Source organism: Lepisosteus platostomus, unplaced genomic scaffold, assembly GCF_059453375.1.
Source record: "Lepisosteus platostomus isolate fLepPlt1 unplaced genomic scaffold, fLepPlt1.hap1 Scaffold_30_H1, whole genome shotgun sequence".
NCBI classification, from domain to species: domain Eukaryota; kingdom Metazoa; phylum Chordata; class Actinopteri; order Semionotiformes; family Lepisosteidae; genus Lepisosteus; species Lepisosteus platostomus.
The window spans coordinates 1,043,163-1,067,500 of NW_028291658.1; the positions used below are offsets into that span (position 1 = coordinate 1,043,163).

At 45.6% G+C, this 24,338-nt stretch overlaps 6 non-coding genes and 1 pseudogene across 6 annotated transcripts; 5 read left to right on the plus strand and 2 right to left on the minus strand.

Moving 5' to 3' along the window:
* Positions 1–2,530: 2,530 nt before the first annotated feature.
* trnas-aga (transfer RNA serine (anticodon AGA)) lies at positions 2,531–2,612 on the minus strand. The gene has a single exon. It is a non-coding gene; the product is annotated as a tRNA-Ser (tRNA).
* An 11,465-nt stretch (positions 2,613–14,077) lies between these two features.
* trnar-ccu (transfer RNA arginine (anticodon CCU)) lies at positions 14,078–14,150 on the minus strand. The gene has a single exon. It is a non-coding gene; the product is annotated as a tRNA-Arg (tRNA).
* Positions 14,151–15,447: 1,297 nt separating this feature from the next.
* Positions 15,448–15,564, plus strand: LOC148635059 (U5 spliceosomal RNA). The gene has a single exon (XR_015933391.1). It is a non-coding gene; the product is annotated as a U5 spliceosomal RNA (small nuclear RNA).
* A 230-nt stretch (positions 15,565–15,794) lies between these two features.
* LOC148635060 (U4 spliceosomal RNA) lies at positions 15,795–15,874 on the plus strand (annotated as a pseudogene).
* Positions 15,875–20,708: 4,834 nt separating this feature from the next.
* On the plus strand, positions 20,709–20,790 carry trnas-uga (transfer RNA serine (anticodon UGA)). Its single transcript has one exon. It is a non-coding gene; the product is annotated as a tRNA-Ser (tRNA).
* Positions 20,791–22,194: 1,404 nt separating this feature from the next.
* Positions 22,195–22,276, plus strand: trnas-aga (transfer RNA serine (anticodon AGA)). The gene has a single exon. It is a non-coding gene; the product is annotated as a tRNA-Ser (tRNA).
* Positions 22,277–22,490: 214 nt separating this feature from the next.
* Positions 22,491–22,561, plus strand: trnag-gcc (transfer RNA glycine (anticodon GCC)). The gene has a single exon. It is a non-coding gene; the product is annotated as a tRNA-Gly (tRNA).
* Positions 22,562–24,338: the final 1,777 nt, after the last annotated feature.

Genomic DNA, 24,338 nt, shown 5'->3' on the forward strand with positions numbered 1-24,338 from the left:
ATACTCCTTCCATTTCAAGATGATCGCTTGCACAGTGCTCCTTGGGATGTTTGAAGCTTGGGAAATCTTTTTGTATCCAAATCCGGCTTTAAACTTCTCCACAACAGTATTACGGACCTGCCTGGTGTGTTCCTTGGTCTTCATGATGCTCTCTGCGCTTTCAACAGAACCTTGAGACTATCACAGAGCAGGTGCATTTATACAGAGACTTGATTACACACAGGTGGATTCTATTTATCACCATCAGTCATTTAGGACAACATTGGATCATTCAGAGATCCTCGCTGAACTTCTGGAGTGAGTTTGCTGCACTGAAAGTAAAGGGGCCGAATAATTTTGCACGCCCCACTTTTCATTTTTTTATTAGTTAAAAAAGTTTCAAAAATCCAATAGATTTCGTTCCACTTCACAATTGTGTCCCACTTGTTGGTGATTCTTCACATAAAATAAAAAATTTATATCTTTATGTTTGAAGCCTGAAATGTGGCAAAAGGTTGAAAAGTTCAAGGGGGCCGAATACTTTCGCAAGGCACTGTATGTATTGAACCAGAGACCCTCTCCAGGTTCCTAGCACAGACTGTAGCCATGCACCAATGCCCCAATCATCTGGATTGCAGGATTTACGAAGAAAATTATTTTCGCAGTAATTAATTTATTATATTTACTATATTTATTATACACGTGTAAATTAATTACTGCGAAAATAATTTACTTCGTACACTGTGAAGAGAGCCGTATACTCCTAGTTGCGGCACACACGATACATACAGTAAAAAGCCTCAGGCACTGTGTTAGATGTGTTTTCGACGTTATATATGCGTTTATTAATGTCGTCGATTTTACGGTTGTAATTCGACGTTGATTATACGTCGAGGCGACGTATATATACGTATAGCCGTATTTTCGCCGTGAATATACGTATATTCGACGAATCAATGCCCACTGGGTAAACTCTTGAGCAAACTCTGAACCAGCTCTAAGGAAACTAATCCGATTAGACATTACTTTGACTCATCTTTTTACGCTCAGTGCTGGATTGCTCAAACTCCAGCTAGGGTTAGGGTTAGCATTCCCACGCTACTTAGACACTTTGTTTACGCTCAGTGCTGGATTTTGGGAACTTCAGGACGAGTGGGAATTTTCTCCTATCTGTCAATTCTGTTTTGTTTTGGAGACTCTTGGCTGCCTATGTTGTACAGTGCAGCGTGAAGGAAACATTTTCCAAAACTGTGTCAGCTCAAAAGTTGTAAGAAAACCTCTCCAGCTGTTTTAACTCTCTTCATTTTTGTCATTTAATGTGACACTCAATGTATAACTGGAGCCTCACATATGCAAATGGTGAGGCTCCAGTTCGACACCACTTTACAGTATCTGACAAATGCATGGATTGTGCCATGACCGGCAGATAACTTCTGCTTATTTTTACCATATTAAACATTGGAAATCCAACCACTTGCATTTGTGACACTTGATTTTGGCTCCACCTAAGACACTTAAATCTTCAAACACTTTTCTCTTCTCCCGCAACACTCTTGTCTGTCGGCACTATGTGGCAGCGTTGCATGACAACCCATTTCACCACGGAAAGGAACCTAACAGCTTTGGTAAGAGAGGAGAAAAGAACCTGGCCCGTACGGGGATCGAACCCGTGACCTTGGTGTTATTAGCACCACGCTCTAACAAACTGAGCTAACCGGCCTCACGACAGTGGTCCTCTCTGTGGTGCAAAAAATCGAACTCAGGGAATTTCTTTTGCCCTCCTTTGAATAGAAAGCCGTGTAATTCAGTGTACGGGCTTTCTCGTGCAGTTTCATGGTTCTTGTAACCCAAATCCTACACTGGCCTGAAGTGTCCCCCCATTTCACAGCATTTTTCAGCTGATTTAAAATGTACCTAAAGGAGAAGCATTATTGAAGACCATCAATTACCAAGAGCTTTTGTCAAAGGTTTTGGTGGTCATTTTTAATGACCACAGAGCACTATGACCTCGGTTTTACATCTCATCCGAAAGACAGCGCCCTTTTACAACACAGCGTCTCCGTCACTATGCTGGGGCATTGGGACCCGCACAGACCTCAGGGTGAGCGCCCCCCCGCCGGCACCATTAACACCGCTTCCAGCTGGAAGCTTTGTTTTTCCCTGTAGCTTACCCTCATCCGGGTACTGACCTGGCTCACACTTGCTTAGCTTCAGTGGGTTTTCAGTTGCGAGTTGCAAGTGATGCAGCCGCTTGCTGCAAAAGCCACTGCATTGGCCGGGAATCAAACCCGAGCCTCCCACACGGCAGGCAAAAATTCTACCACTAAACTACCAATGCTCAGTGCCTGGGCCTTCAAAAAAGACGCTTTTTTGGTGCTCTGTGCAAAACGCGTCGACATCTGCTTCCAGCTGCAAAATGCCATTCGCGGACGCTGAAGAACTTATTTCCAAGGCAGCGGGTACAAGCGATTGGGCGTTTTAAAACCACCAGGAACAGCAAAGAGGCGCACTTCCTTGCTTGTGCCGAAACACACCGACTGGAGGCGGGCAACGTAGTCGGCAGGATTCGAACCTGCACGGGGAGACCCCAATGGATTTCTAGTCCATCGCCTTAACCACTCGGCCACGACTACAGCAAGCCCCGCTGCCGCTGCGTTCTTGCTACAATCTTACCTGGATCGCGAGGCGCCGGCGGAAGCCTATTTCAAAGTCGTTCTCCGTTTCAAAAAAACATTTCCAAAATACAAGCCTTGCAGACAGACACGCCTCAGAGGACTTAAGGGTGGCTTCATGTCGGAATGATAAAGTCTCCCCGTCCGGACATGAAAATGCCACTTTGTTACACACAAAAAAAGAATCAACAACAGAGAAATGCCCACAAGCATTTGAAAAGCCGCACCACGTCGCACTTGAAATAGCTCTTACATTAGTGGTAGACGCAGGAATCGCCTTTTTATTTACGCTCTTACCAACGCGATGGAAAGCAAAACAAAGCAAAGCAGAGCAAAACAAAACGAACAAACGAAAACCCTCACGTCCCGCACTTGCATATAACGCCGTTACGTGCCCAAGCGGTATTGTACGTCATCCTAGCACTGCACCCCGGGGCGTACGGTATATGGGAACGAGCACACGCCACGATTCGTCTCGAATCACTCCCTACAGCTGTAAGGCGCCTTGAAGCGTGCACCCCCAACATTCTTCTTTGCGCATCTGTGAAAGGTAAACTCTTGAGCAAACTCTGAACCAGCTCTAAGGAAACCAATCCGATTAGACGTTACTTTGACTCATCCTTTAAGGGACCTTTGTTAATTGGAGAAATCAATGATTTCGAATGAATTCTGTATGCGTTAAAAGACAGCTATACACAGAAAACATCCAGGACACTGCTCATGATGTTTCCCGAGCCGAAACACAGAGCGTTTTTCCAAGCCATCTGACAAAGCCCACCCACTGAAAACTGCAGCAGATCGTGTAAAGACGTTCAACTTTGTAACTACTGCACGCACAGGAAGCAGAATAAATTCCTCTTTTCAAACTGTCAAAGGTTTGCTTTGCGAACGCTGCAGGACATCGCACAATCTCTTTTGAACGGGGACAAACGATTTCTTATGAGGCGCACTAAGTACAGACGTTTAAAAAGCTCCACTCATGCCGACCATGCAGCATGAAGAAGCGCAACCTAACGTTTGCATTCCTAGCTCTGTTGCAACCTAGCACTGTTGCATTCCGCGCATCAGTAGCTAAGAGAATATCATTTAAGGCTCTTGTTAATGCTGTTTCAGAAACCAGACTGAAATTTCTCAAGTATATTATTTGAATCCAGATACGATTGACGTTGGGCAACAACTATTCTCTCAAAACTTTTAGATTGAAATGGGACCTTTGAGACAGGCCTGTAGTTGTTTAGAACTTGTGGATCCAAATTTGACTTCTTAAGGAGCGGTCTAACAACCGCTACCTTAAATTGATCAGGTACAACGCCTGACGCAAGCGATGCATTCATCATACTAATTATAGGTCCTGCCAGTCCTTCGAGGGAATCTTTGACTAGCTGAGTGGGTATGGGATCTAGCGAACAGGTGGTTGACTTTGTCTTACGTCTGTGTCCATGAGTCCACCATAAGAAGAAATCTGAACAGGAGTGGTGATCATGCGAGGTCACCACGGAGGAAACCACTGCTCTCCCCCCCAAAAAAACCACCACTGCCCCTCTCAAGTTTGCTAAAGACCACATGGATGTTCCACAGCAACTCCTGGAACAATGTTCTGTGGACAGACGTGACAAAAGTTGAACTTGTTGGTAAATGTGCACAGCGTTATGTTTGGAGATAACAAAACACTGCATACCAACTCCAAAACCTCATCCCACCTGGGAAGCATGGCGGAGGCTGTACGGCTTGCAATCATCAAGGGACCGATGAATTCAAAGATGTATCAGGAAATTCTACAGCAGAATGTCAGGGTGTCTGCCTGTGATCTAAAACTCGAAAGACGCTGGGTCATGCAGCATGACAAAAACAAAGGAGTACATCAACAACAGAGTGGCTGAAACAGAAGAAATTCCATATTTTGGGATGGCCAAGTAAGAGTCCTGACCCCAATCCCATTGAAGTGCTGTGGCGTGATCTGAAGCAGGCCGTTCAGCGCAAGACATCCCAAAAATATACATGAACTGAAACAGTTTTGCATAGAGGAATAGGCCAAAATACCTCCTAACCGCTGCTCAGGTCTGACCAGCCGCTACAGAAAGTGGGGATTGAGGTTTTTGTCATAAAGGAGGTTCCACTAGCTCCTTAATATAAGGGTTCACGTACTTTTTCCATCAATGACCTTGATTGTTTAAACCATTTGGTCAATAAAGAAACAGCAATGTCAAATGTTGGGCGTGTGTTGTTTGTTAAATCAGACTCTCTTTATTAATTATTATGACTTAGATAAAGATAAGATCACATGTTAGGAGCCATTCATGCAGAAATCCACATCATTCCGAAGGGCTGTTTACAAAAGTTTTTCTCCCAACTGTATGTGAGAGAAAAGCAGAGACGCTCACTGAGTAAGGTGGGGTTGTAGCTTTGCAAATCACAAGGACATTTGTACGCTCAAAATGGGACAGGAGCACCCCAGATGGGACTCAAACCCACAATCCCTGTTTTAGGAGGCCAGTGTCTTAGCCATTAGGCCACTGGGGCATACTGGGTAGGGTCAATCACGCTGATGAGAGCCAGTTTTTTTTTCCTTTGCTTTTTCAAAGGGATCCCCAAAATTAGGAAAGTTAGGCAGCAGAAGGTTTACTGTGACCTGAGAAGGACCGGCATCCAATCACGGTGGTACACACACACACGCTCTCACTCATCTGAGCTACACGGCTACCAAGATGATCTCAGGTGCGCCGAGCTGGTACGGAACATATTGAACTGATCGACGACGAATTGTCTCTCAGACAGGCTTTTCACCTCTGAGCTCCCTGACTGACAGTGATCAGCTAGGTAGTGAAACAGTCAGCTGCTTCTAAGCCTTAAACAGCTGCATCTCGGCGCTTCCACGGAGAGATGATTTGAAAGCCGAACATCGCCCATTGGGAACACCTTTCTATCACTAGTTTAAGAGACTCTTAAGGTCTTGCAGAGGTGCCTGTCTAATAGCATGTGCTTTGCAAGCTATAGGTGTTTAGGCTGAGGCAGAATGCCTGTTAACAAAATGTTTTTCTAAAGGGGCCTCGCACTCTTTTCCAAGCAATGGTCACCATCCCCACCGAGTGTCACAATGTAGTCATGTCCTAGGACATCACCTGTTAGTCTCCATTTGTCTGCCACCAACACTTTAGGTTACGGAGTCACAACCGCACCCCGGAGACCAGAGGAGCCATTGGCGTTCTGGCGGCGCAGATTGGGCTGAAGGTGGGACGCTTGAATCTCGCTGTTGGAGGCCGTCTGAAACTGACCCAAGCCTTTCCCTTGAATTAAATGTAAATAAGAAATGAACCCCAGATGCACATGGAATCAATCACGTGTTTCCTTTGAGCCGTTTCAGAGACTGCTCCAGAGTTTACCTTGCACAGATGCGCAAAGATTAATGATGGGGGTGCACGCTTCCAGGCGTCTTACAACTGTAGGGACTGTTTAGAGACAATTCGTAGATTGTTCTCATTTCCCTCTATTTCCCGTGTTGCAGTGGTAGGATGACGTAAATTCCTGCTTCGACACGTAACGGCATTATAATCAAGTGCAGGAGCTGAGGGCTTTAGTTTTGTTTCGTTTTCCATGGCGTTCGTAAGCGCGCAAATCAAAGGCAATTCCTGCGTCTAACACGAATGTAAATGCTTTGGAAAGTGCAGTGTGGTGCAGCTTGTAAAATCCTTTTCCACATTTGTGGTTTGTTGATGTTTTTTCTGTCTGCCAAAGTTGCATTTTGACATCCGGACTGGGGGACTTCATCATTTGAACGTGAAGCCAGCCTTAAACCCTCTGAGGCATGTCTGTCTGCCGGCACGAATCTTGTGAAAGGTATTTTTTTTTTTAACGGAGAGCGACTTTAAAAAGGTTTCCGCAGCGACTTCGCACTCCGTGTTAGATTATAGGAGGAATGCGGCGGCAGCGACCTCGCTTTTGTCACGGCCGAGTGGTTAAGGCGATGGACTCGAAATGCGTTGGGGCTTCCCCGCGCAGGTTCGGAACTTGCCGACTCCGGCGTCTGCCGCACGTCGCCTTGTGCCTGCGCGGCAAAGGCAAAGTGCCGCTTCTCCTTTCCCGGTACTATAAAAATGCTAAATCGCTTGGACCCGCTGCCATGGAAAGCAGTTCTTCAGATTACCACACATTCTGCGTTCGCACCTCTGGTGCTCTACTTATGCCTTTGAAAACCTAATGAATAAAGCTGAAAGAACCGACACGATATGTAGGTGCTCGTAAAGCACGCATTAAAGAACTGTTAACAGCAAGGGTTTCAGTGGGTTAACTGAGGAGAAGGCGTGATCGCTAATTGTTGACTTTTTATTTGGTGTTAGAAACACTCTTACTGTGCATGATGTGCAACAAATGTAGCCACAGAAATTGCATCACGCTTTCATGTATGCTATTGCAGACACCAACGTTGCCTAGATAGAAAACCGAAATAGCCGTGGGTTTGCTTGTTGGTCTGAAGGATCTCTCTTCGAATCTCTATCATTTGTCAATGGAAGTAAAAGGCGCTGCAATCTCATACGTTCAGAATCAAACCCGCAGCTGTTGTTCGACTTTATTTCTTGACTAATTACAACTGAGTGTCGCATGAGCAGTTACGTAAACTTGTCTGGTATATTTGAACACAAATGCCGTTCTTCAATTAAAACTAACAGTACATTGTCAGGGACATTCAGTTCTATACAAACAAGAGACAGACAAGAGAATATTTCTACCTTTCATGTGGACTACGTGTTGACTTACTGATCGGAATAATTGAAAAGTTCGGGTTCATAGCCGATGCAGTGCGTGCTAATTAGAACAACAGCAACGCTGAGCTCTCAGCACCGTACTGAGCCCAGGTGTTTTTCTAAAGCTGTCAGGTGCAGTTCATTTACATGAAGGAAATCTCTTACTGGGTACGATTACAATACAGTAAGTAGCACAGGCTACTTAGGGAGTAGCCTGATGCGTTTAAAAACGACCCGAGCCAGGCAGAAGTCGAACCTACAATCTCCTGATCCGTAGTCAGACGTGTTATCCATTGCACCACTGACCCTGGTGCAACACTGCAGGACTGCAACCCGGTGAGCTCAGCACTGCAACTAGTAAAATACCCCCGGTCCATTCTTTTCCAAAAGTGAGAAACACCTGTTTTCTACATTTTGTCTGTTTTAAAACCATATCTCTTTAAACCAAACCAAGAGTTTGTCTTTTGCTCTGATATTCTGATTCATTTCGATTTCAAAGAAAAAAAAAACTACCTTCCAAAGCATCATAAAATTGTCCCTTCTTCCAGACTCTACTTCTCTCTTGTAGTAGTACAGCAGACCTTTCCAGGTGAGCAGATCACAGAGTCCGAAATGAGCTTCCTCCATCAAGCAAAGTACCTGAACATGACTCTGTCATCATAAAAGCGCCCCTGTAATAAAGAAATTCAATCTGAAATCAAGAGGGCAGTTGCCTACTGAAATACAAGAAGTCATCAATTTTAACCTAGCAACACATTAAAGGCTGCATCTATACAAGTACGATTCTAGAAATGCTCACCAGATTACGTTTTAAGAAGGAACTGCGCCTCAGGTTCCGCCGAGATCTTAACTTGGATGGTAGGATTCAGAGTCCGGAGTGCGGACTGATGGCGCACGGAGGGTCCACATACTGTGGATCCCTCAGTTTTCTTCCGCGTGTTTAAACCGCCAGCGTTTTTTTTATATTTTTTATATTTGAACACAGATGCCGTTCTTCAATTAAAACTAACAGTACATTGTCAGGGACATTCAGTTCTATAAAAACATGAGACAGACAAGAGAATATTTCTACCTTTCATGTGGACTACGTGTTGACTTACTGATCGGAATAATTGAAAAGTTCGGGTCATAGCCGATGCAGTGCGTGCTAATAAGAACAACAGCAACGCTGAGCTCTCAGCACCGTACTGAGCCCAGGTGTTTTTCTAAAGCTGTCAGGTGCAGTTCATTTACAGTACGCCCCCTGTCTCAACGGTAGGACGGAGTCAAATACTGCCTCGACACGCAACAGCATTATAATAAACCGCAGGACTTGAGGGCTGTTCTCTTTGAATGTTCCAAGTCATTCGTAAGAGCGTAGGTCAAGGGCCATTCGGGCATCTCCTGTAACTCGAGTAAAAATGCTATTCAAAGTGCAGTGACTGAAATCGTCATCCACATGTCTCCGTTGTTGATTGCTTTCTGTCTAAGAAAGTTCTATTTTCATGTCCGAACGGGGAGACTTTATCATTCCAACTTGAAGCCACCCTTAAGTACTCTGAGGTGTGTGTCTGCTTACACGTATGGCGTAAAAGGTTTCTTAAACGGAGAGCGAACTTGAAAAAAGTTGCCGCCGCCGCCTTGCACTCCTTGTTCGATTGTAGCAAGAAGCCAACAGCTGGCGTACTTACTGTAATCGTGGCCGAGTGGTTAAGGCAACACACTTGAAATTTGTTTGGGTCTCCCTGCGCAGGTTCAAATCCTTTGCATTTGCTCTCGTGCGTGCATGAAAAAGGACCAGCGCTGTTTTGTTTTCGCTGGGACCTTTAACACTCTAAATCGCCTATACCCGCAGCCTGTGAAATCGATTCTTCAGCACCCACGAGTGACGCTTTGCAGCTGGACGCAGATAACGATGCTTTTCTGCAACGAGCTTTCCAGCTGAATTTTCTCGGCAGCTCCGTACTGAACCTGTTCTCCATTGCAACATAGCGGAGGCTCGTCACGTCTATAGCAAGGCTGTGTAGGACCGCATACGCCACAGTGACTTGTACACAGACCACATGAAAGGCAAGCAAAATACACTTTTAAAATTCCAAAGACTCACAAGGTCAGAGGAACAGCGATGACCTGAACAGATCTCTTACAGAAGTCTAGGTTGACCTTTTTAGAGCTGTAATTGCATTTTTGTTTAATAGAAGATCAAATCTACTCGCATGTACCAGCACCTTACAGTTTATTGATGTTTATTCTATTTAAGTAATAAGATTGCTTACGATGTTGGACTTTAGCCGGTGTTTTTTAGAACAAATTGCTTACTCTTTTGTAAGGAATACGCAGTACGTGACTTTGTTAGTCATTGCTCACCATACCTGTAACTTTCTTATCTAACTCACTTCCTCAAATGGTGAAGGTCCACAAACATAAATGAAAAAAACCCAAATCCAAGTGTCTGTAAAAGCGCGGTGCTCCGCTGGCGCTGTTCCCTAGTGGCTTAAAGTGCCTGCCTAGTAAGCAGGCGATCCCTGGTCTGAATACCAGCGGTGCCTCTCTCCGTGTCTTGTTGTGCCGAATGTCTCATTTCAGACAAACATGTACAGCTTGGTTCAGTTTAATGCAAGAATTCATTTCCTTTCTGGAATAACTTGTTTTTGAAGAAATCCATACAGCTTGTGAAAGATGAAATCCATTTCTTGGTTGTCAGTGGAAAAAGATTGCCGGCTGCAAGAAGCGCAAGTGATTGTTTTCTTTGACCATAAACCTGCAAATGTAGGGCGCACAAAAGACTGTCAGACTCTGTGGTGCTGAAAAGTTGGTGGTTCAAGCCCCTCCAGTATGCGTGTCTCAGTTTTTCCAATGTAAACATCATCACCATCGCTAAAGAAGATGGCACAGAAGACTCCACAGCCGAAACGTTGTGCTTCTTTTCTTCTCTTTTCAGCATGGAGTAAACCTTTGCTTTATCCTTTGCAGCCTACGCATGCTGACACAGCTACCTTTCTCTTAACGCGCCTCAATCATTATTCACCAAAACCATCAGCAGAATGTGTCGCCTTTGTGGTGATGTCACTCCTCTGCTTCACAAATGTCCTTAGTGACGGGCCATTTCTTTCTGCCATTTTTCCAGAGCAGTTATTGATTGCTCCATCATTTCCCTCTTACTTTCCATCACTAGATTGAAAAGAAAAACAGAAACAGGCTGACAGGACGACAATCAAATTGCAAAAACTCATCAAAGCACTCGATAGAGTATTTGAATCCACAAGTAGCTACGAGCAACTTTGTCCTGGCTTGCATGAAAGTCGGAAAATGTCAAAAAGAAAAAGATGGTGGCTTTTTCATATTCGTTCTTTTATTTTTAGTTCGTTGCTTCTTCTGTCCATTGTCCTCCTGCCTGGCTCTTGACCTGTGACTGTTTGAACGCACACAGTAGACTTTCATGCAGGGGATTTGTCCTGAGCCTCTGTGAAAGACCCACCCACCCCCATAAATAACTGCTCTAGAAACACATGAATGCAAAACTAAACCACAGCTTAAAGAGGAGCTTGTCATGACCGCCAGGCAGTTAAGACCAACTCTTAAGCAATCTAAACAGCACCAGCAGCGGGTGATTATTAACAAACGCCGCCGCACGAGTTAACCCACCTGCACACACTCCACCGTGCGGTACGCAGTGCTATTTTTACCATCTTTACCTGCTTCCCGCTGGTATTGAGTCTACTCCTTGAGAGCTCTACCTGGCGTTTTTTCCATTACCTCGTTTATTCTGGATATTGGACTCCCCTTCTGCCTTTTTGACTTTGGACCTCGCCTCTCACCTTGGACTGTTTGCCACCAGTGTTCTCCCTGGATTACGACTTACCTTACGCCTCTTGACCATGAAACAAAGCAAAGCAGAGCAAAACAAAATGAACAAACGAAAACCCTCACGTCACGCACTTGCATATAACGCCGTTATGTGCCCAAGCGGTATTGTACGTCATCCTAGCACTGCACCCCGGGGCGTACGGTATATGGGAACGAGCACACGCCACGAATCATCTCGAATCACTCCCTACAGCTGTAAGGCACCTTGAAGCGTGCACCCCCAACATTCTTCTTTGCGCATCTGTGTAAGGTAAACTCTTGAGGAAACTCTGAACCAGCTCTAAGGAAACTAATCCGATTAGACGTTACTTTGACTCATCCTTTAAGGGACCCTTGTTAATTGGAGAAATCAATGATTTCGAATGAATTCTGTATGCGTTAAAAGACAGCTATACACAGAAAACATGCAGGACACTTCTCATGATGTTTCCCAAGCCGAAACACAGTGCGTTTTTCCAAGCCATCTGACAAAGCCCGCCCACTGAAAACTGCAGCAAATCGTGTAAAGACGTTCAACTTTGTAACTACTGCACACACAGGAAGCAGAATAAATTCCTCTTTTCAAACTGTCAAAGGTTTGCTTTGCGAACACTGCAGGACATCGCACAATCTCTTTTGAACGGGGACAAACGATTTCTTATGGGGCACAGTAAGTACAGATGTTTAAAAAGCTCCACTCATGCCGACGATGCAGCATGAAGAAGCGCAACCTAACGTTTGCATTCCTAGCAAATTCCTTTTATTTTTTGATAAATAAAGACAGTCTTGTTTAACAAACAACACACACAACATTTTACATTGTCAATTCAATTCAAATCAATGTATTTCTATATAGCGCCTTTCACAACAAGGTTGTCCCAAGGCACTTAACAATGCAAGTTGTTAAGAGCCTTGTGTCTAATATGCCGCCTAGGTTACGTGCTGTCTCTTTGAGGCAAATGTTTAAATCCTCTGAGTTAAGTGCTGAAGTTATAGTAGTCTTATCAGTATTGTTGCCTCCGATCAACAGATCCTCATTTTTCTCAGAGTTGAGTAACAAAAAGTTTTCACACATCCAAGTATTTCCTTCCTTAATGCATTTAACTAAACTGATAATAGAAGAGTTGTTGTTTGGTGTAAACAAAATGTTTATTTGAGTGTCATCAGCATATGAATGAAAGTTCATATTATTTTTTCATATTATCCTACCTAGCAGCAGCATGTAGAGAGAGAGAGCAATATTGGTCCCAGCACTGATCTTCTGGTACCCCAAATTGAACTGGTGACATTGATGAAGCAGTACAATTATTAGATATTTGAACATAATGAAAACGATGAGTAAAATGTGAAGTAAACCACTGAAGGACGGTTCCAGATAAGCCAACCTCAAACTCAAGCCTGTGTAACAAAACAGAGAGGTCAACCGTGTCAAAGGCAGCTCTAAGATCTAGAAGCACAAGCACTGTTGCATTCCCCGCATCAGTAGCTAAGAGAATATCATTTACGACTCTTGTTAATGCAGTTTCAGAAACCAGAATGAAATTTCTCAAGCATATTATTTGAATCCAGATACGATTGACGTTGGGCAACAACTATTCTCCCAAGACTTTTAGATTGAAATGGGACCTTTGAGACAGGCCTGTAGTTGTTAAGAACTTGTGGATCCAAATTTGACTTCTTAAGGAGCGGTCTAACAACCGCTACCTTAAATTGATCAGGTACAACGCCTGACGCAAGCGATGCATTCATCATACTAATTATAGGTCCTGCCAGTCCTTCGAGGGAATCTTTGACTAGCTGAGTGGGGATGGGATCTAGCGAACAGGTGGTTGACTTTGTCTTACGTCTGTGTTCATGAGTCCACCATAAGAAGAAATCTGAACAGGAGTGGTGATCATGCGAGGTCACCATGGAGGAAACCACTGCTCTCCCCCCCAAAAAAAACACCACTGCCCCTCTCAAGTTTGTTAAAGACCACATGGATGTTCCACAGCAACTCCTGGAACAATGTTCTGTGGACAGATGTGACAAAAGTTGAACTTGTTGGTAAATGTGCACAGCGTTATGTTTGGAGATAACAAAACACTGCATACCAACTCCAAAACCTCATCCCACCTGGGAAGCATAGCGGAGGCTGTACGGCTTGCAATCATCGAGGGACCGATGAATTCCAAGATGTATCAGGAAATTCTACAGCAGAATGTCAGGGTGTCTGCCTGTGATCTAAAACTCTAAAGACGCTGGGTCATGCAGCATGACAAAAACAAAGGAGTACATCAACAACAGAGTGGCTGAAACAGAAGAAATTCCGTATTTTGGGATGGCCAAGTAAGAGTCCTGACCCCAATCCCATTGAAGTGCTGTGGCGTGATCTGAAGCAGGCCGTTCAGTGCAAGACATCCCAAAAATATACATGAACTGAAACAGTTTTTCATAGAGGAATAGGCCAAAATACCTCCTAACCGCTGCTCAGGTCTGACCAGCCGCTACAGAAAGTGGGGGTTGAGGTTTTTGTCATAAAGGAGGTTCCACTAGCTCCTTAATATAAGGGTTCACGTACTTTTTCCATCAATGACCTTGATTGTTTAAACCATTTGGTCAATAAAGAAACAGCAATGTCAAATGTTGGGCGTGTGTTGTTTGTTAAATCAGACTCTCTTTATTAATTATTATGACTTAGATAAAGATAAGATCACATGTTAGGAGCCATTCATGCAGAAATCCACATCATTCCAAAGGGCTGTTTACAAAAGTTTTTCTCCCAACTGTATGTGAGAGAAAAGCAGAGACGCTCACTGAGTAAGGTGGGGTTGCAGCTTCACAAATCACAAGGACATTTGTACACTCAAAAAGGGACAGGAGCACCCCAGATGGGACTCGAACCCACAATCCCTGGCTTAGGAGGCCAGTGCCTTATCCATTAGGCCACTGGGGCACACTGGGTTGGGTCGATCACGCTGATGAAGAGCCAGTTTTTTTTTTCCTTTGCTTTTTCAAAGGGATCCCCAAAATTAGGAAAGTTAGGCAGCAGAAGGTTTACTGTGACCTGAGAAGGACCGGCATCCAATCACGGTGGTACACACACACACGCTCTCACTCATCTGAGCTACACGGCTACCAAGATGATCTCAGGTGCGCCGAGCTGGTACGGAACATATTGAACTGATTGACGGCGAATTGTCTCTCAGACAGGCTTTTCACCTCTGAGCTCCCTGACTGACAGTAATCAGCTAGGTAGTGAAACAGTCAGCTGCTTCTAAGCCTTAAACAGCTGCATCTCGGCGCTTCCACAGAGAGATGATTTGAAAGCCAAACATCGCCCATTGGGAACACCTTACTATCACTAGTTTAAGAGACTCTTAAGGTCTTGCAGAGGTGCCTGTCTAATAGCATGCGCTTTGCAAGCTATAGGTGTTTAGGCTGAGGCAGAATGCCTGTTAACAAAATGTTTTTCTAAAGGGGCCTCGCACTCTTTTCCAAGCAATGGTCACCATCCCCACCGAGTGTCACAATGTAGTCATGTCCTAGGACATCACCTGTTAGTCTCCATTTGTCTGCCACCAACACTTTAGGTTACGGGGTCACAACCGCACCCCGGAGACCAGAGGAGCCGTTGGCGTTCTGGCGGCGCAGATTGGGCTGAAGGTGGGGCGCTTGAATCTCGCTGCTGGAGGCCGTCTGAAACTGACCCAAGCCTTTCCCTTGAATTAAATGTAAATAAGAAATGAACCCCAGATGCACATGGAATCAATCACGTGTTTCCTTTGAGCCGTTTCAGAGACTGCTCCAGAGTTTACCTTGCACAGATGCGCAAAGATTAATGATGGGGGTGCACGCTTCCAGGCGTCTTACTACTGTAGGGAGTGATTGAGACAATTCGTAGCTTGTGCTCATTTCCCTCTATTCCCCGTGTTACAGTGGTAGGATGACGTAAATTCCTGCTTCGACACGTAACGGGATTATAATCAAGTGGAGGAGCCGAGGGCTTTAGTTTTGTTTCGTTTTCCATGGCGTTCGTAAGCGCGCAAAACAAAACAAGAAAACAATCCAACTACTCCAACTACAGGCTGATCAAGGTATCTCCCCTGCCAGGTAAGCCGAGAGCCGCAGGCGATGAGCCCGGAGCTGAACGGGCCCCACTGGCTCGTTTGTAAGGCCAGGTGCATTGCCAACCACGACCGGCAGGGCAGAGGCCTTGAAGGCGGCCTGGGCTCCTGCAGCTGTCCAGCCACGCACTCTGGTTTCTCTTCATCTCGTACAAATCTTTTGCCTTTTACTAAAGATTTCCAAGTAAAGGAGCATGAATGAGTTCCATACAATTTTTGTGCTTCCCTGCCTTCGGGTGGGGCGCAGCTGGGCTGGTCAAAGAGAGAAAACAAAACCGCTCACAATCGCTCTTATTACGGCGACTGTGGCCGTCTGCTCTGCGAGTCCTCGGTCTCCGCCTGTCTGATTGGCGCTCTTTCCTCTGGGAGGCGGGAAGTGTCCGGCCGCAAATATGAAGCGTTACAGCAACGACATGCCATGAGACGATTGATAACGATTTCCATAGGATCCCCGCGGTTGCCTGGCAACCGTCAGCTTTGTGCAGTGGCAGTATCGTAGCCTGTGAGGTTTAGCCGAGGCACGATTATTGCTAGTTGAAAACTTTTCTCGTCAGAGCGTGACATAGTCTTGCAGGCATCGTGCTGTCTAACTGCAATACTATACCGCTGGAGGAAACAGCCCGGGTTCAATGAGCCTTGGAATGTGACTAGGAAAGTGAAGCCTTTTGAAAGAGGTAATGTCGACGCTTTTTTAACAGAGCACCAAAAAAACGTCTTTTTTGAAGGACTGGGCAGTGAGCATTGTTGGTTCAGTGGTAGAATTCTCGCTTCCCATGCGGGAAGCTCTGGTTCGATTCCCAGCCAAAGCAGTGGCTTTTGCAGCGAGTGGCTCCATCACTTGCATCCCCTTGCAACTCGCAACTGAAAACCCACTGAAGCAAAACAGGTGTTAGCCAGGTCAGTACCCGGATGAGGGTGAGCTACAGGGAAAAACAAAGTTTCCAGCTGGAAGCGGTGTTAATGGTGCCGGTGGGGGGGCGCTCACCCTGAGGTCTGTGCGGGTCCCAATCCCCCAGCATAGTGACGGAGACGCTGTGTTGTAAAAGGGCGCTGTCTCTTGGATGAGATGTAAAACCGAGGTCACAGCGCTCTGTGGTCATTAAAAATGACCACCAAAACCTTTGACAAAAGCTCTTGGTAATTGATGGTCTTCAATAATGCTTCTCCTTTAGGTACATTTTAAATCAGCTGAAAAATGCTGTGAAATGGGGGGTCACTTCACGCCAGTGTAGGATTTGGGTTACAAGAACTATAAAACTGCACGAGAAAGCCCGTACACTGAATTACACGGCTTTCAATTCAAAGGAGGGCAAAAGAAATTCCCTGAGTTCGATTTTTTGCAGCACAGAGAGGATTGCTGTCGTGAGGCTGGTTAGCTCAGTTGGTTAGAGCTAATAACACCAAGGTTGTGGGTTCGAGTCCTGTACGGGCCAGGTCCTTTTCTCCTCTCTTACAAAAGCTGTTAGGTTCCTTTCCGTGGTGAGATGGGTTGTCATGCAATGCTGCTACATAGTGCCGACAGACAATTAAATGACAAAAATGAAGAGAGTTAAAGCAGCTGGAAAGGTTTTCTTACAACTTTTGAGCTGACACAGTTTTGGAAAATGTTTTCTTCACGCTGCACTGTACCACATAGGCAGCCAAGAGTCTCCAAAACAAAACAGAATTGACAGTCATATAATGTCCATTAACCCCGGTTTTAAACACAGCATCATGTCTGCCATCATAAGAATATGAGTCCAAAATTTTAGAATATAGTCAGAATGTCTTCTAACCTTACCTGTGGTGTCTTTAATCCCTATTGCTCAATGCATGGTGTACGTACTGCATACATGTGTCTTGAGAATGAGGAATGGGCCCCTAAGACATTTACCTGTTTCACAAATGATCGGATTTTACTAGAGATTCTGTTTGGGATTCAGATGTGCATTCGGACAGCAATTCCTTTCAAGAAATGATACGTTCTGGATGAGGTCAAAGGTGCTGGAACACTGTATTTAGGATGTGTTTGCAGTGATTGTGTCTCCTGCTTCAACGCAGTGATATATAGATGTGCTCCTGTAATTTATTGGTACATGCCCAGGGCAGTAAGTAGTCTGAGGATTTATTTCCAGACGGCATAGAGCAGTGAAACAGTGAAGTAGTGCAGCACACTGGATCATTATATTATTAGAATCTATTCTACCTAAATTATTACATTATACACAACTTGAGCTCTCAGCACCGTACTGAGCCCAGGTGTTTTTCTAAAGCTGTCAGGTGCAGTTCATTTACATGAAGGAAATCTCTTACTGGGTACGATTACAATGCAGTAAGTAGCACAGGCTACTTAGGGAGTAGGCTGATGTGTTTAAAAACAACCAGCGCCAGGCAGGAGTCAAACCTCCAAACTCCTAATCCATAGTCAGACACATTATCCATTGCACCACTGGCCCTGGTGTGACACTGCAGGACTGTAACCCAGTGAGCTTAGCACTGCAACTAGTAAAATATTACCCCCGGTCCATTCTTTTCCAAAAGTGAGAAACACCTGTTTTCTACATTTTGTCTGTTTTAAAACCATATCTCTTTAAACCAAACCAAGAGTTTGTCTTTTGCACTGATATTCTGATTCATTTCGATTTCAAAGAAAAAAAAAACATTACCTTCCAAAGCATCATAAAATTGTCCCTTCCTCCAGACTCTACTTCTCTCTTGTAGTAGTACAGCAGACCTTTCCAGGTGAGCAGATCACAGAGTCCGAAATGAGCTTCCTCCATCAAGCAAAGTACCTGAACATGACTCTGTCATCATAAAAGCGCCCCTGTAATAAAGAAATTAAATCCGAAATCAAGAGGGCAGTTGCCTACTGAAGTTCAAGAAGTCATAAATTTTAACCTAGCAACACATTAAAGGCTGCATCTATACAAGTACGATTCTAGAAATGCTCACCAGATTACGTTTTAAGAAAGAACTGCGCCTCCGGTTCCGCCGAGATCTTAACTCGGATGGCAGGATTCAGAGTCTGGAGTGTGGAATGATGGCGCATGGAGGGTCCACATACTGTGGATCCCTCAGTGATCTTCCGCGTGTTCAAACCGCCAGCGTGTGACTCCCCTGTCCCCCTGACCTCATTGCTCTGCTCTCGCCTCTCTGCAGCTGAGCCCGACTCATGGTAAAGTGGAAAAAAATATGCCCTCAACGTGAGATTTACTCTGGAGTGAGGATAGTTGTTACCTTCTTATCGTTAAAACGGATGTATGTGATGTGGCGACTAGTTTCTTCTCCATTAGCAGGCTTAAGGTTAAAGAAAAAAACATTGCTGACTTCTTTTTTTTTTGCCAGCCGTGAGCGCTGATTAGCGAGGTTTGTATTTCATGTTTTGCAAGTTGCATCCATTTTAAGAAAAACAAGTCGTTCAAGACAGGAAATGAATACTTGCATTTAATTAAGTCTAGACGTATGCGGTTGTCCATACTGACCAGTTCTGTTCGAGAACACAGAACAAAAAAAGGCACCGCTGGGATTCGGACCCAGGATTTTCTGTTTACTAGACAGGCGCTTTAACCAACTAAGCCACGGCACCCCAGGAGTGCTGTCCTTTTGCAGCCACTTGGACACACCACTCAGACACATCTGCATTCGGTGTGTGCTCCGCCTGCTCGCTGAGCAAGTTGCCACCTTTACATACAATAGCAACATCGACACCAAGAGAAAGGATGACAAATGGCTTTTATCTGGAACTTTTCATGTCCAAGGAGCTCAATGTGCTTTCTGTGTACAACAGGGCCACTGAACTCCACACTGGCCACTGAACCACAGCAGTGGCTTGCTGGCTTGACATCTCCCAAGGAAAATGTTGAAATCGCATGTGGAACAGGAAAATGACCCTCGAGTATGAGGGAAAAAAAAGAAAAAGATCAACTGGAGTGCGCCAACCCATGTCAGGACAGCCCAGTTTCGTTGACGAGTTGGCCGAGTGGTTAAGGCGATGGACTGCTAATCCGTTGTGCTCCACACACATGGGGTTGAATCCCATCCTTGTCGCTCTCCATGTCTGACACGTGTGCCTGTGCGCCTTTGGCCCTCCTGTTGTTTGCTCCGGTACTAGAGCCGTACATTTCCTAGCGGTGGCTGAACATGGTATAGTAGGCTAATGTCAGTATCGAGCAGTGACAGTAACAGTATTTACGTGCCGCTGCTCCCAAGTGGCTCTGGTTTGAGACTGTGTTTTCACTTACTTGCAACGCAAACGGAGAAAGTGATTTTTGACAGTCTCTCGAGAGACTGCGCTAGGTGTTTAGGGATAGACTTTGTCAGTTCCCCCTGGGATGATGGCCTCTCAATTAGTTTGTGATTCCTCTAGACGTTTATACACTAGAAGCCTGCTTCATGGCTTAAATCCAAGCTAAGGAAACGAGTTAGAGGTCTGATGCAGAACTGCGAATTCAATGAACGGGAACACTACAGTACATTGCACTGTGTGTGTTAGGAAAGCTGCCCCCTTCTGTCCCTTGTCGACCGAACAGAGGACTGTAAAGGATACCGCCAAGAAACTTTAGGATGCTGGTTGGAATCCAGCTCCAAAGAAGCCCCTTTGGGTGTTATGTCATCAAAAAGTAAGAACAGCGAATCTCCCTTTAATCAAAAGCGCAACAGAACTGTTTTCCGTGGAGGAGGTTTCAGACCCGTAGACCTGTTTTATTCATAGGGCAGGGCGCATTCCCAAACGCGAATCTCATGTTTTAGAAATGCTTTGGGCGGCGTGAAGTGAAAATAAGAAATGGGCTCCAGATGCACATGGAAGCAATCAAGTGTTTCATCCGAGCTGTTTCAAAGACTGCTCAAGAGCTTTCCTTTCACAGAGGCGCAACGATTAATGATGGGGGTGCACCCTTCAATGCGCCTTATGACTCTAGGGCGTGATTGAGACGTACGTAGCGTGTGCTCATTTCCCTCTATTCCCCGTGTTGCAGTGGTAGGATGACGTAAATTCCTGCTTCGACACGTAACGGCATTATAATCAAGTGTAGGAGCTGAGGGCTTTAGTTTTGTTTCGTTTTCCATGGCGTTCGTAAGCGCGCAAATCAAAGGCAATTCCTGCGTCTAACAGGAATGTAAATGCTTTGGAAAGTGCAGTGTGATGCAGCTTGTAAAATCCTTGTCCACATTTGTGGTTTGTTGATGTTTTTTCTGTCTGCCAAAGTTGCATTTTGACATCCGGACGGGGAGACTTTATCATTTGAACGTGAAGCCAGCCTTAAACCCTCTGAGGCGTGTCTGTCTGCCGGCATGTATCTTGCGAAAGGTATTTTGTTTTTAACGGAGAGCGACTTTAAAAAAGTTTCCGCAGCCACCTCGCACTCCGTGTTAGATTATAGGAGGAATGCGGTGGCGGTGAGCTCGCTGTAGTCGTGGCCGAGTAGTTAAGGCGATGGACTTGAAATCCTATGGGGACTCCCCGCTCAGGTTCGAATCCTGCCGACTACGGCGTCTGCCACATGTCGCCTTGTGCCTGTGCGGCAAAGGCGAAGTGCTGCTTCTCCTTTCCTGGTACTATAAAAATGCTACATCGCTTGGTCCTGCTTCCATGGAAAGCAGTTCTTCAGGTAATTCTACTCTCTTACCAAAGCTGTTAGGTGCCTTTCCGTGATGAGATGGGTTGTCATGCAACGCTGCCACATAGTGCCGACAGACAAGAGTGTTGCGGGAGAAGAGAAAAGTGTTTGAAGTTTTAAGAGTGTCTTAGGTGGAGCCAAAATCAAGTGTCACAAATGCAAGTGGTTGGATTTCCAATGTTTAATATGGTAAAAATAAGCGGAAGTTATCTGCCGGTCCGGCACAGTCTGCCATGCTTTTGTCATATACTGTAAAGTGGTGTCGAACTGGGTGTCGAACTGGAGCCTCACCATTTGCATATGTGAGGCTCCAGTTATAAATCGAGTGTCACATTAAATGACAATAATGAAGAGAGTTAAAGCAGCTGGAGAGGTTTTCTTACAACTTTTGAGCTGACACAGTTTTGGAAAATGTTTCCTTCACGCTGGCTGCACTGAACAACACAGGCAGCCAAGAGTCTCCAAAACAAAACAGAATGGACAGATAGGAGAAAATTCCCACTCGTCCTGAAGTTCCCAAAATCCAGCACTGAGCGTAAACAAAGTGTCTAAGTAGCGTGGGAATGCTAACCCTAACCCTAGCTGGAGTTTGAGCAATCCAGCACTGAGCGTAAAAAGATGAGTCAAAGTAACGTCTAATCGGATTAGTTTCCTTAGAGCTGGTTCAGAGTTTGCTCAAGAGTTTACCTTTCACAGATGCGCAAAGAAGAATGTTGGGGGTGCACGCTTCAAGGCGCCTTACAGCTGTAGGGAGTGATTCGAGACGATTCGTGGCGTGTGCTCGTTCCCATATACCGTACGCCCCAGGCTGCAGTGCTAGGATGACATACAATACCGCTTGGGCACGTAATGGCCTTATATGCAAGTGTGGGACGTGAGGGTTTTCGTTTGTTCGTTTTGTTTTGCTCTGCTTTGCTTTGTTTTGCTTTCCATCGCGTTGGTAAGAGCGTAAATAAAAAGGCGATTCCTGCGTCTACCACTAATGTAAGAGCTATTTCAAGTGCGACGTGGTGCGGCTTTTCAAATGCTTGTGGGCATTTCTCTGTTGTTGATTCTTATTTTGTGTGTAACAAAGTGGCATTTTCATGTCCGGACGGGGAGACTTTATCATTCCGACATGAAGCCACCCTTAAGTCCTCTGAGGCGTGTCTGTCTGCAAGGCTTGTATTTTGGAAATGTTTTTTTGAAACGGAGAACGACTTTGAAATAGGCTTCCGCCGGCGCCTCGCGATCCAGGTAAGATTGTAGCAAGAACGCAGCGGCGGTGAGGCTTGGTGTAGTCGTGGCCGAGTGGTTAAGGCGATGGACTAGAAATCCATTGGGGTCTCCCCGCGCAGGTTCGAATCCTGCCGACTACGTTGTCCGCCTCCAGTCGGTGTGTTTCGGCGCAAGCAAAGAAGCGCGCCTCTTTGCTGTTCCTGGTGGTTTTAAAACGCCCAATCGCTTGTACCCGCTGCCTTGGAAATAAGTTCTTCAGCGTCCGTGAATGGCATTTTGCAGCTGGAAGCAGATGTCGACGCGTTTTGCACAGAGCACCAAAAAAGCGTCTTTTTTTGAAGGCCCAGGCACTGAGCATTGGTGGTTCAGTGGTAGAATTCTCGCCTGCCACGCGGGAGGCTTGGGTTCGATTCCCGGCCAATGCAGTGGCTTTTGCAGCAAGCGGCTCCATCACTTGCATCCCCTTGCAACTCGCAACTGAAAACCCACTGAAGCTAAGCAGGTGTGAGCCAGGTCAGTACCCGGATGAGGGTGAGCTACAGGGAAAAACAAAGCTTCCAGCTGGAAGCGGTGTTAATGGTGCCGGCGGGGGGGCGCTCACCCTGAGGTCTGTGCGGGTCCCAATGCCCCAGTATAGTGACGGAGATGCTGTGTTGTAAAAGGGCGCTGTCTTTTGGATGAGATGTAAAACCGAGGTCACAGCGCTCTGTGGTCATTCAAAATGACCACCAAAACCTTTGACAAAAGCTCTTGGTAATTGATGGTCTTCAATAATGCTTCTCCTTTAGCTGAAAAATGCTGTTTTGCATTCATGTGTTTAAGTAGCCTGTGCTACAACTGCATTGTAAGAGCGATTGTGAGCGGTTTTGTTTTCTCTCTTTGACCAGCCCAGCTGCGCCCCACCCGAAGGCAGGGAAGCACAAAAAGCACAAACCTCAGTTTGACGCCTCCCCCGAAGGACGGCGCCTGTTTGTGCAGCAGAGTGTCGCCATCAGGAGGCTGGGGCGTAAGAGAGCCACACAGCCCGCAGGGTGAACGCTCCCTACTGGTCCCAGTCACACCTCTTGCAGGAGCAGCAGCAACCGGAGCTTTTCCGGGGTGGAATCTCCCATCCGGGTGCCGGCCAGGCTCACACCTGCTGGGCTGCCCCGGGGGTGAGCCCAGTCGAGAGTCGCAGGGCCAGATCTAGTCACCGGGGAGAAACGATACAAGTGAAGGATTGCTCGGCTCTCGGCACTTGAAAAGACCGACAAATGTCTCGTTCCCGCCGGAGCTGAATGTACCCGCATGTGTGGTGTCGTCTTCTTCCCCCGCCCCGCTGTGTTTGCTGTATTGTCTCTGAAGCCGCCCCCCCCGAGACGAGACGGGCTGTTCCTGTGCCCCAATTAACACTTTACAGGTGCCATTCCCCGGCATTGTGGCCATTGTCGGTGCTCACACGCGATAAGATAAGGCGGAGGAGAGCAGGGCATGCCCAGCGGCAGACATTCAAGGAGGGGGCAGTGCGAGGTGAGGTGAGGTGCGACACGCCGGAGCCCCGACGCAGCTAATGCGGAGCACTTGTTGGACTGGCATCGAAAGGACGTGTGCGCACGGAGCGAGCCTTCCCTGCGGCTCGCTCCGTACCCTAAAGGTACCAAAAGTCCACTAGTATAAGCATTAAGTCACTGTCACTGTCACCCCTGTTACAATGTGATTGCTACATATCTTCATTTCTTTGGTTTTTATCCAGTGTGTTGAAGTATTTCACAACACTACCTGTAGCCCGTCTGGAAATAAATCCTCATTCTGATTATTGACCTGGGCATGTACCAATAAATCACTGAGCATATATATATATATCACTGTGTTGAAGCTAGAGACCTTTATGTAATATTATGATGCTAAAATGTCATTTTCACATATATTAATGTAATAAATGATTGCTTATGCTTTATAAACAAATCTAATTAAAATAAAAGCTTACGTTTTGTATTTATCTTGTACCATAGAACATGATTTTCTTTGTATTTCAAGCCCATAAAGTGTCCAAATGACACACTACATGATATAAGGAAGATTATCACATGCATATCGGTATTATCTTTCTTATGAAAATGCATTCCTTTCATTACCTTTTACTTTTTAAAATGAACTCAAATTGTGTATAATGTAATAATTTAAGTAGAATAGATTCTAATAATATAATGATCCAGTGTGTTG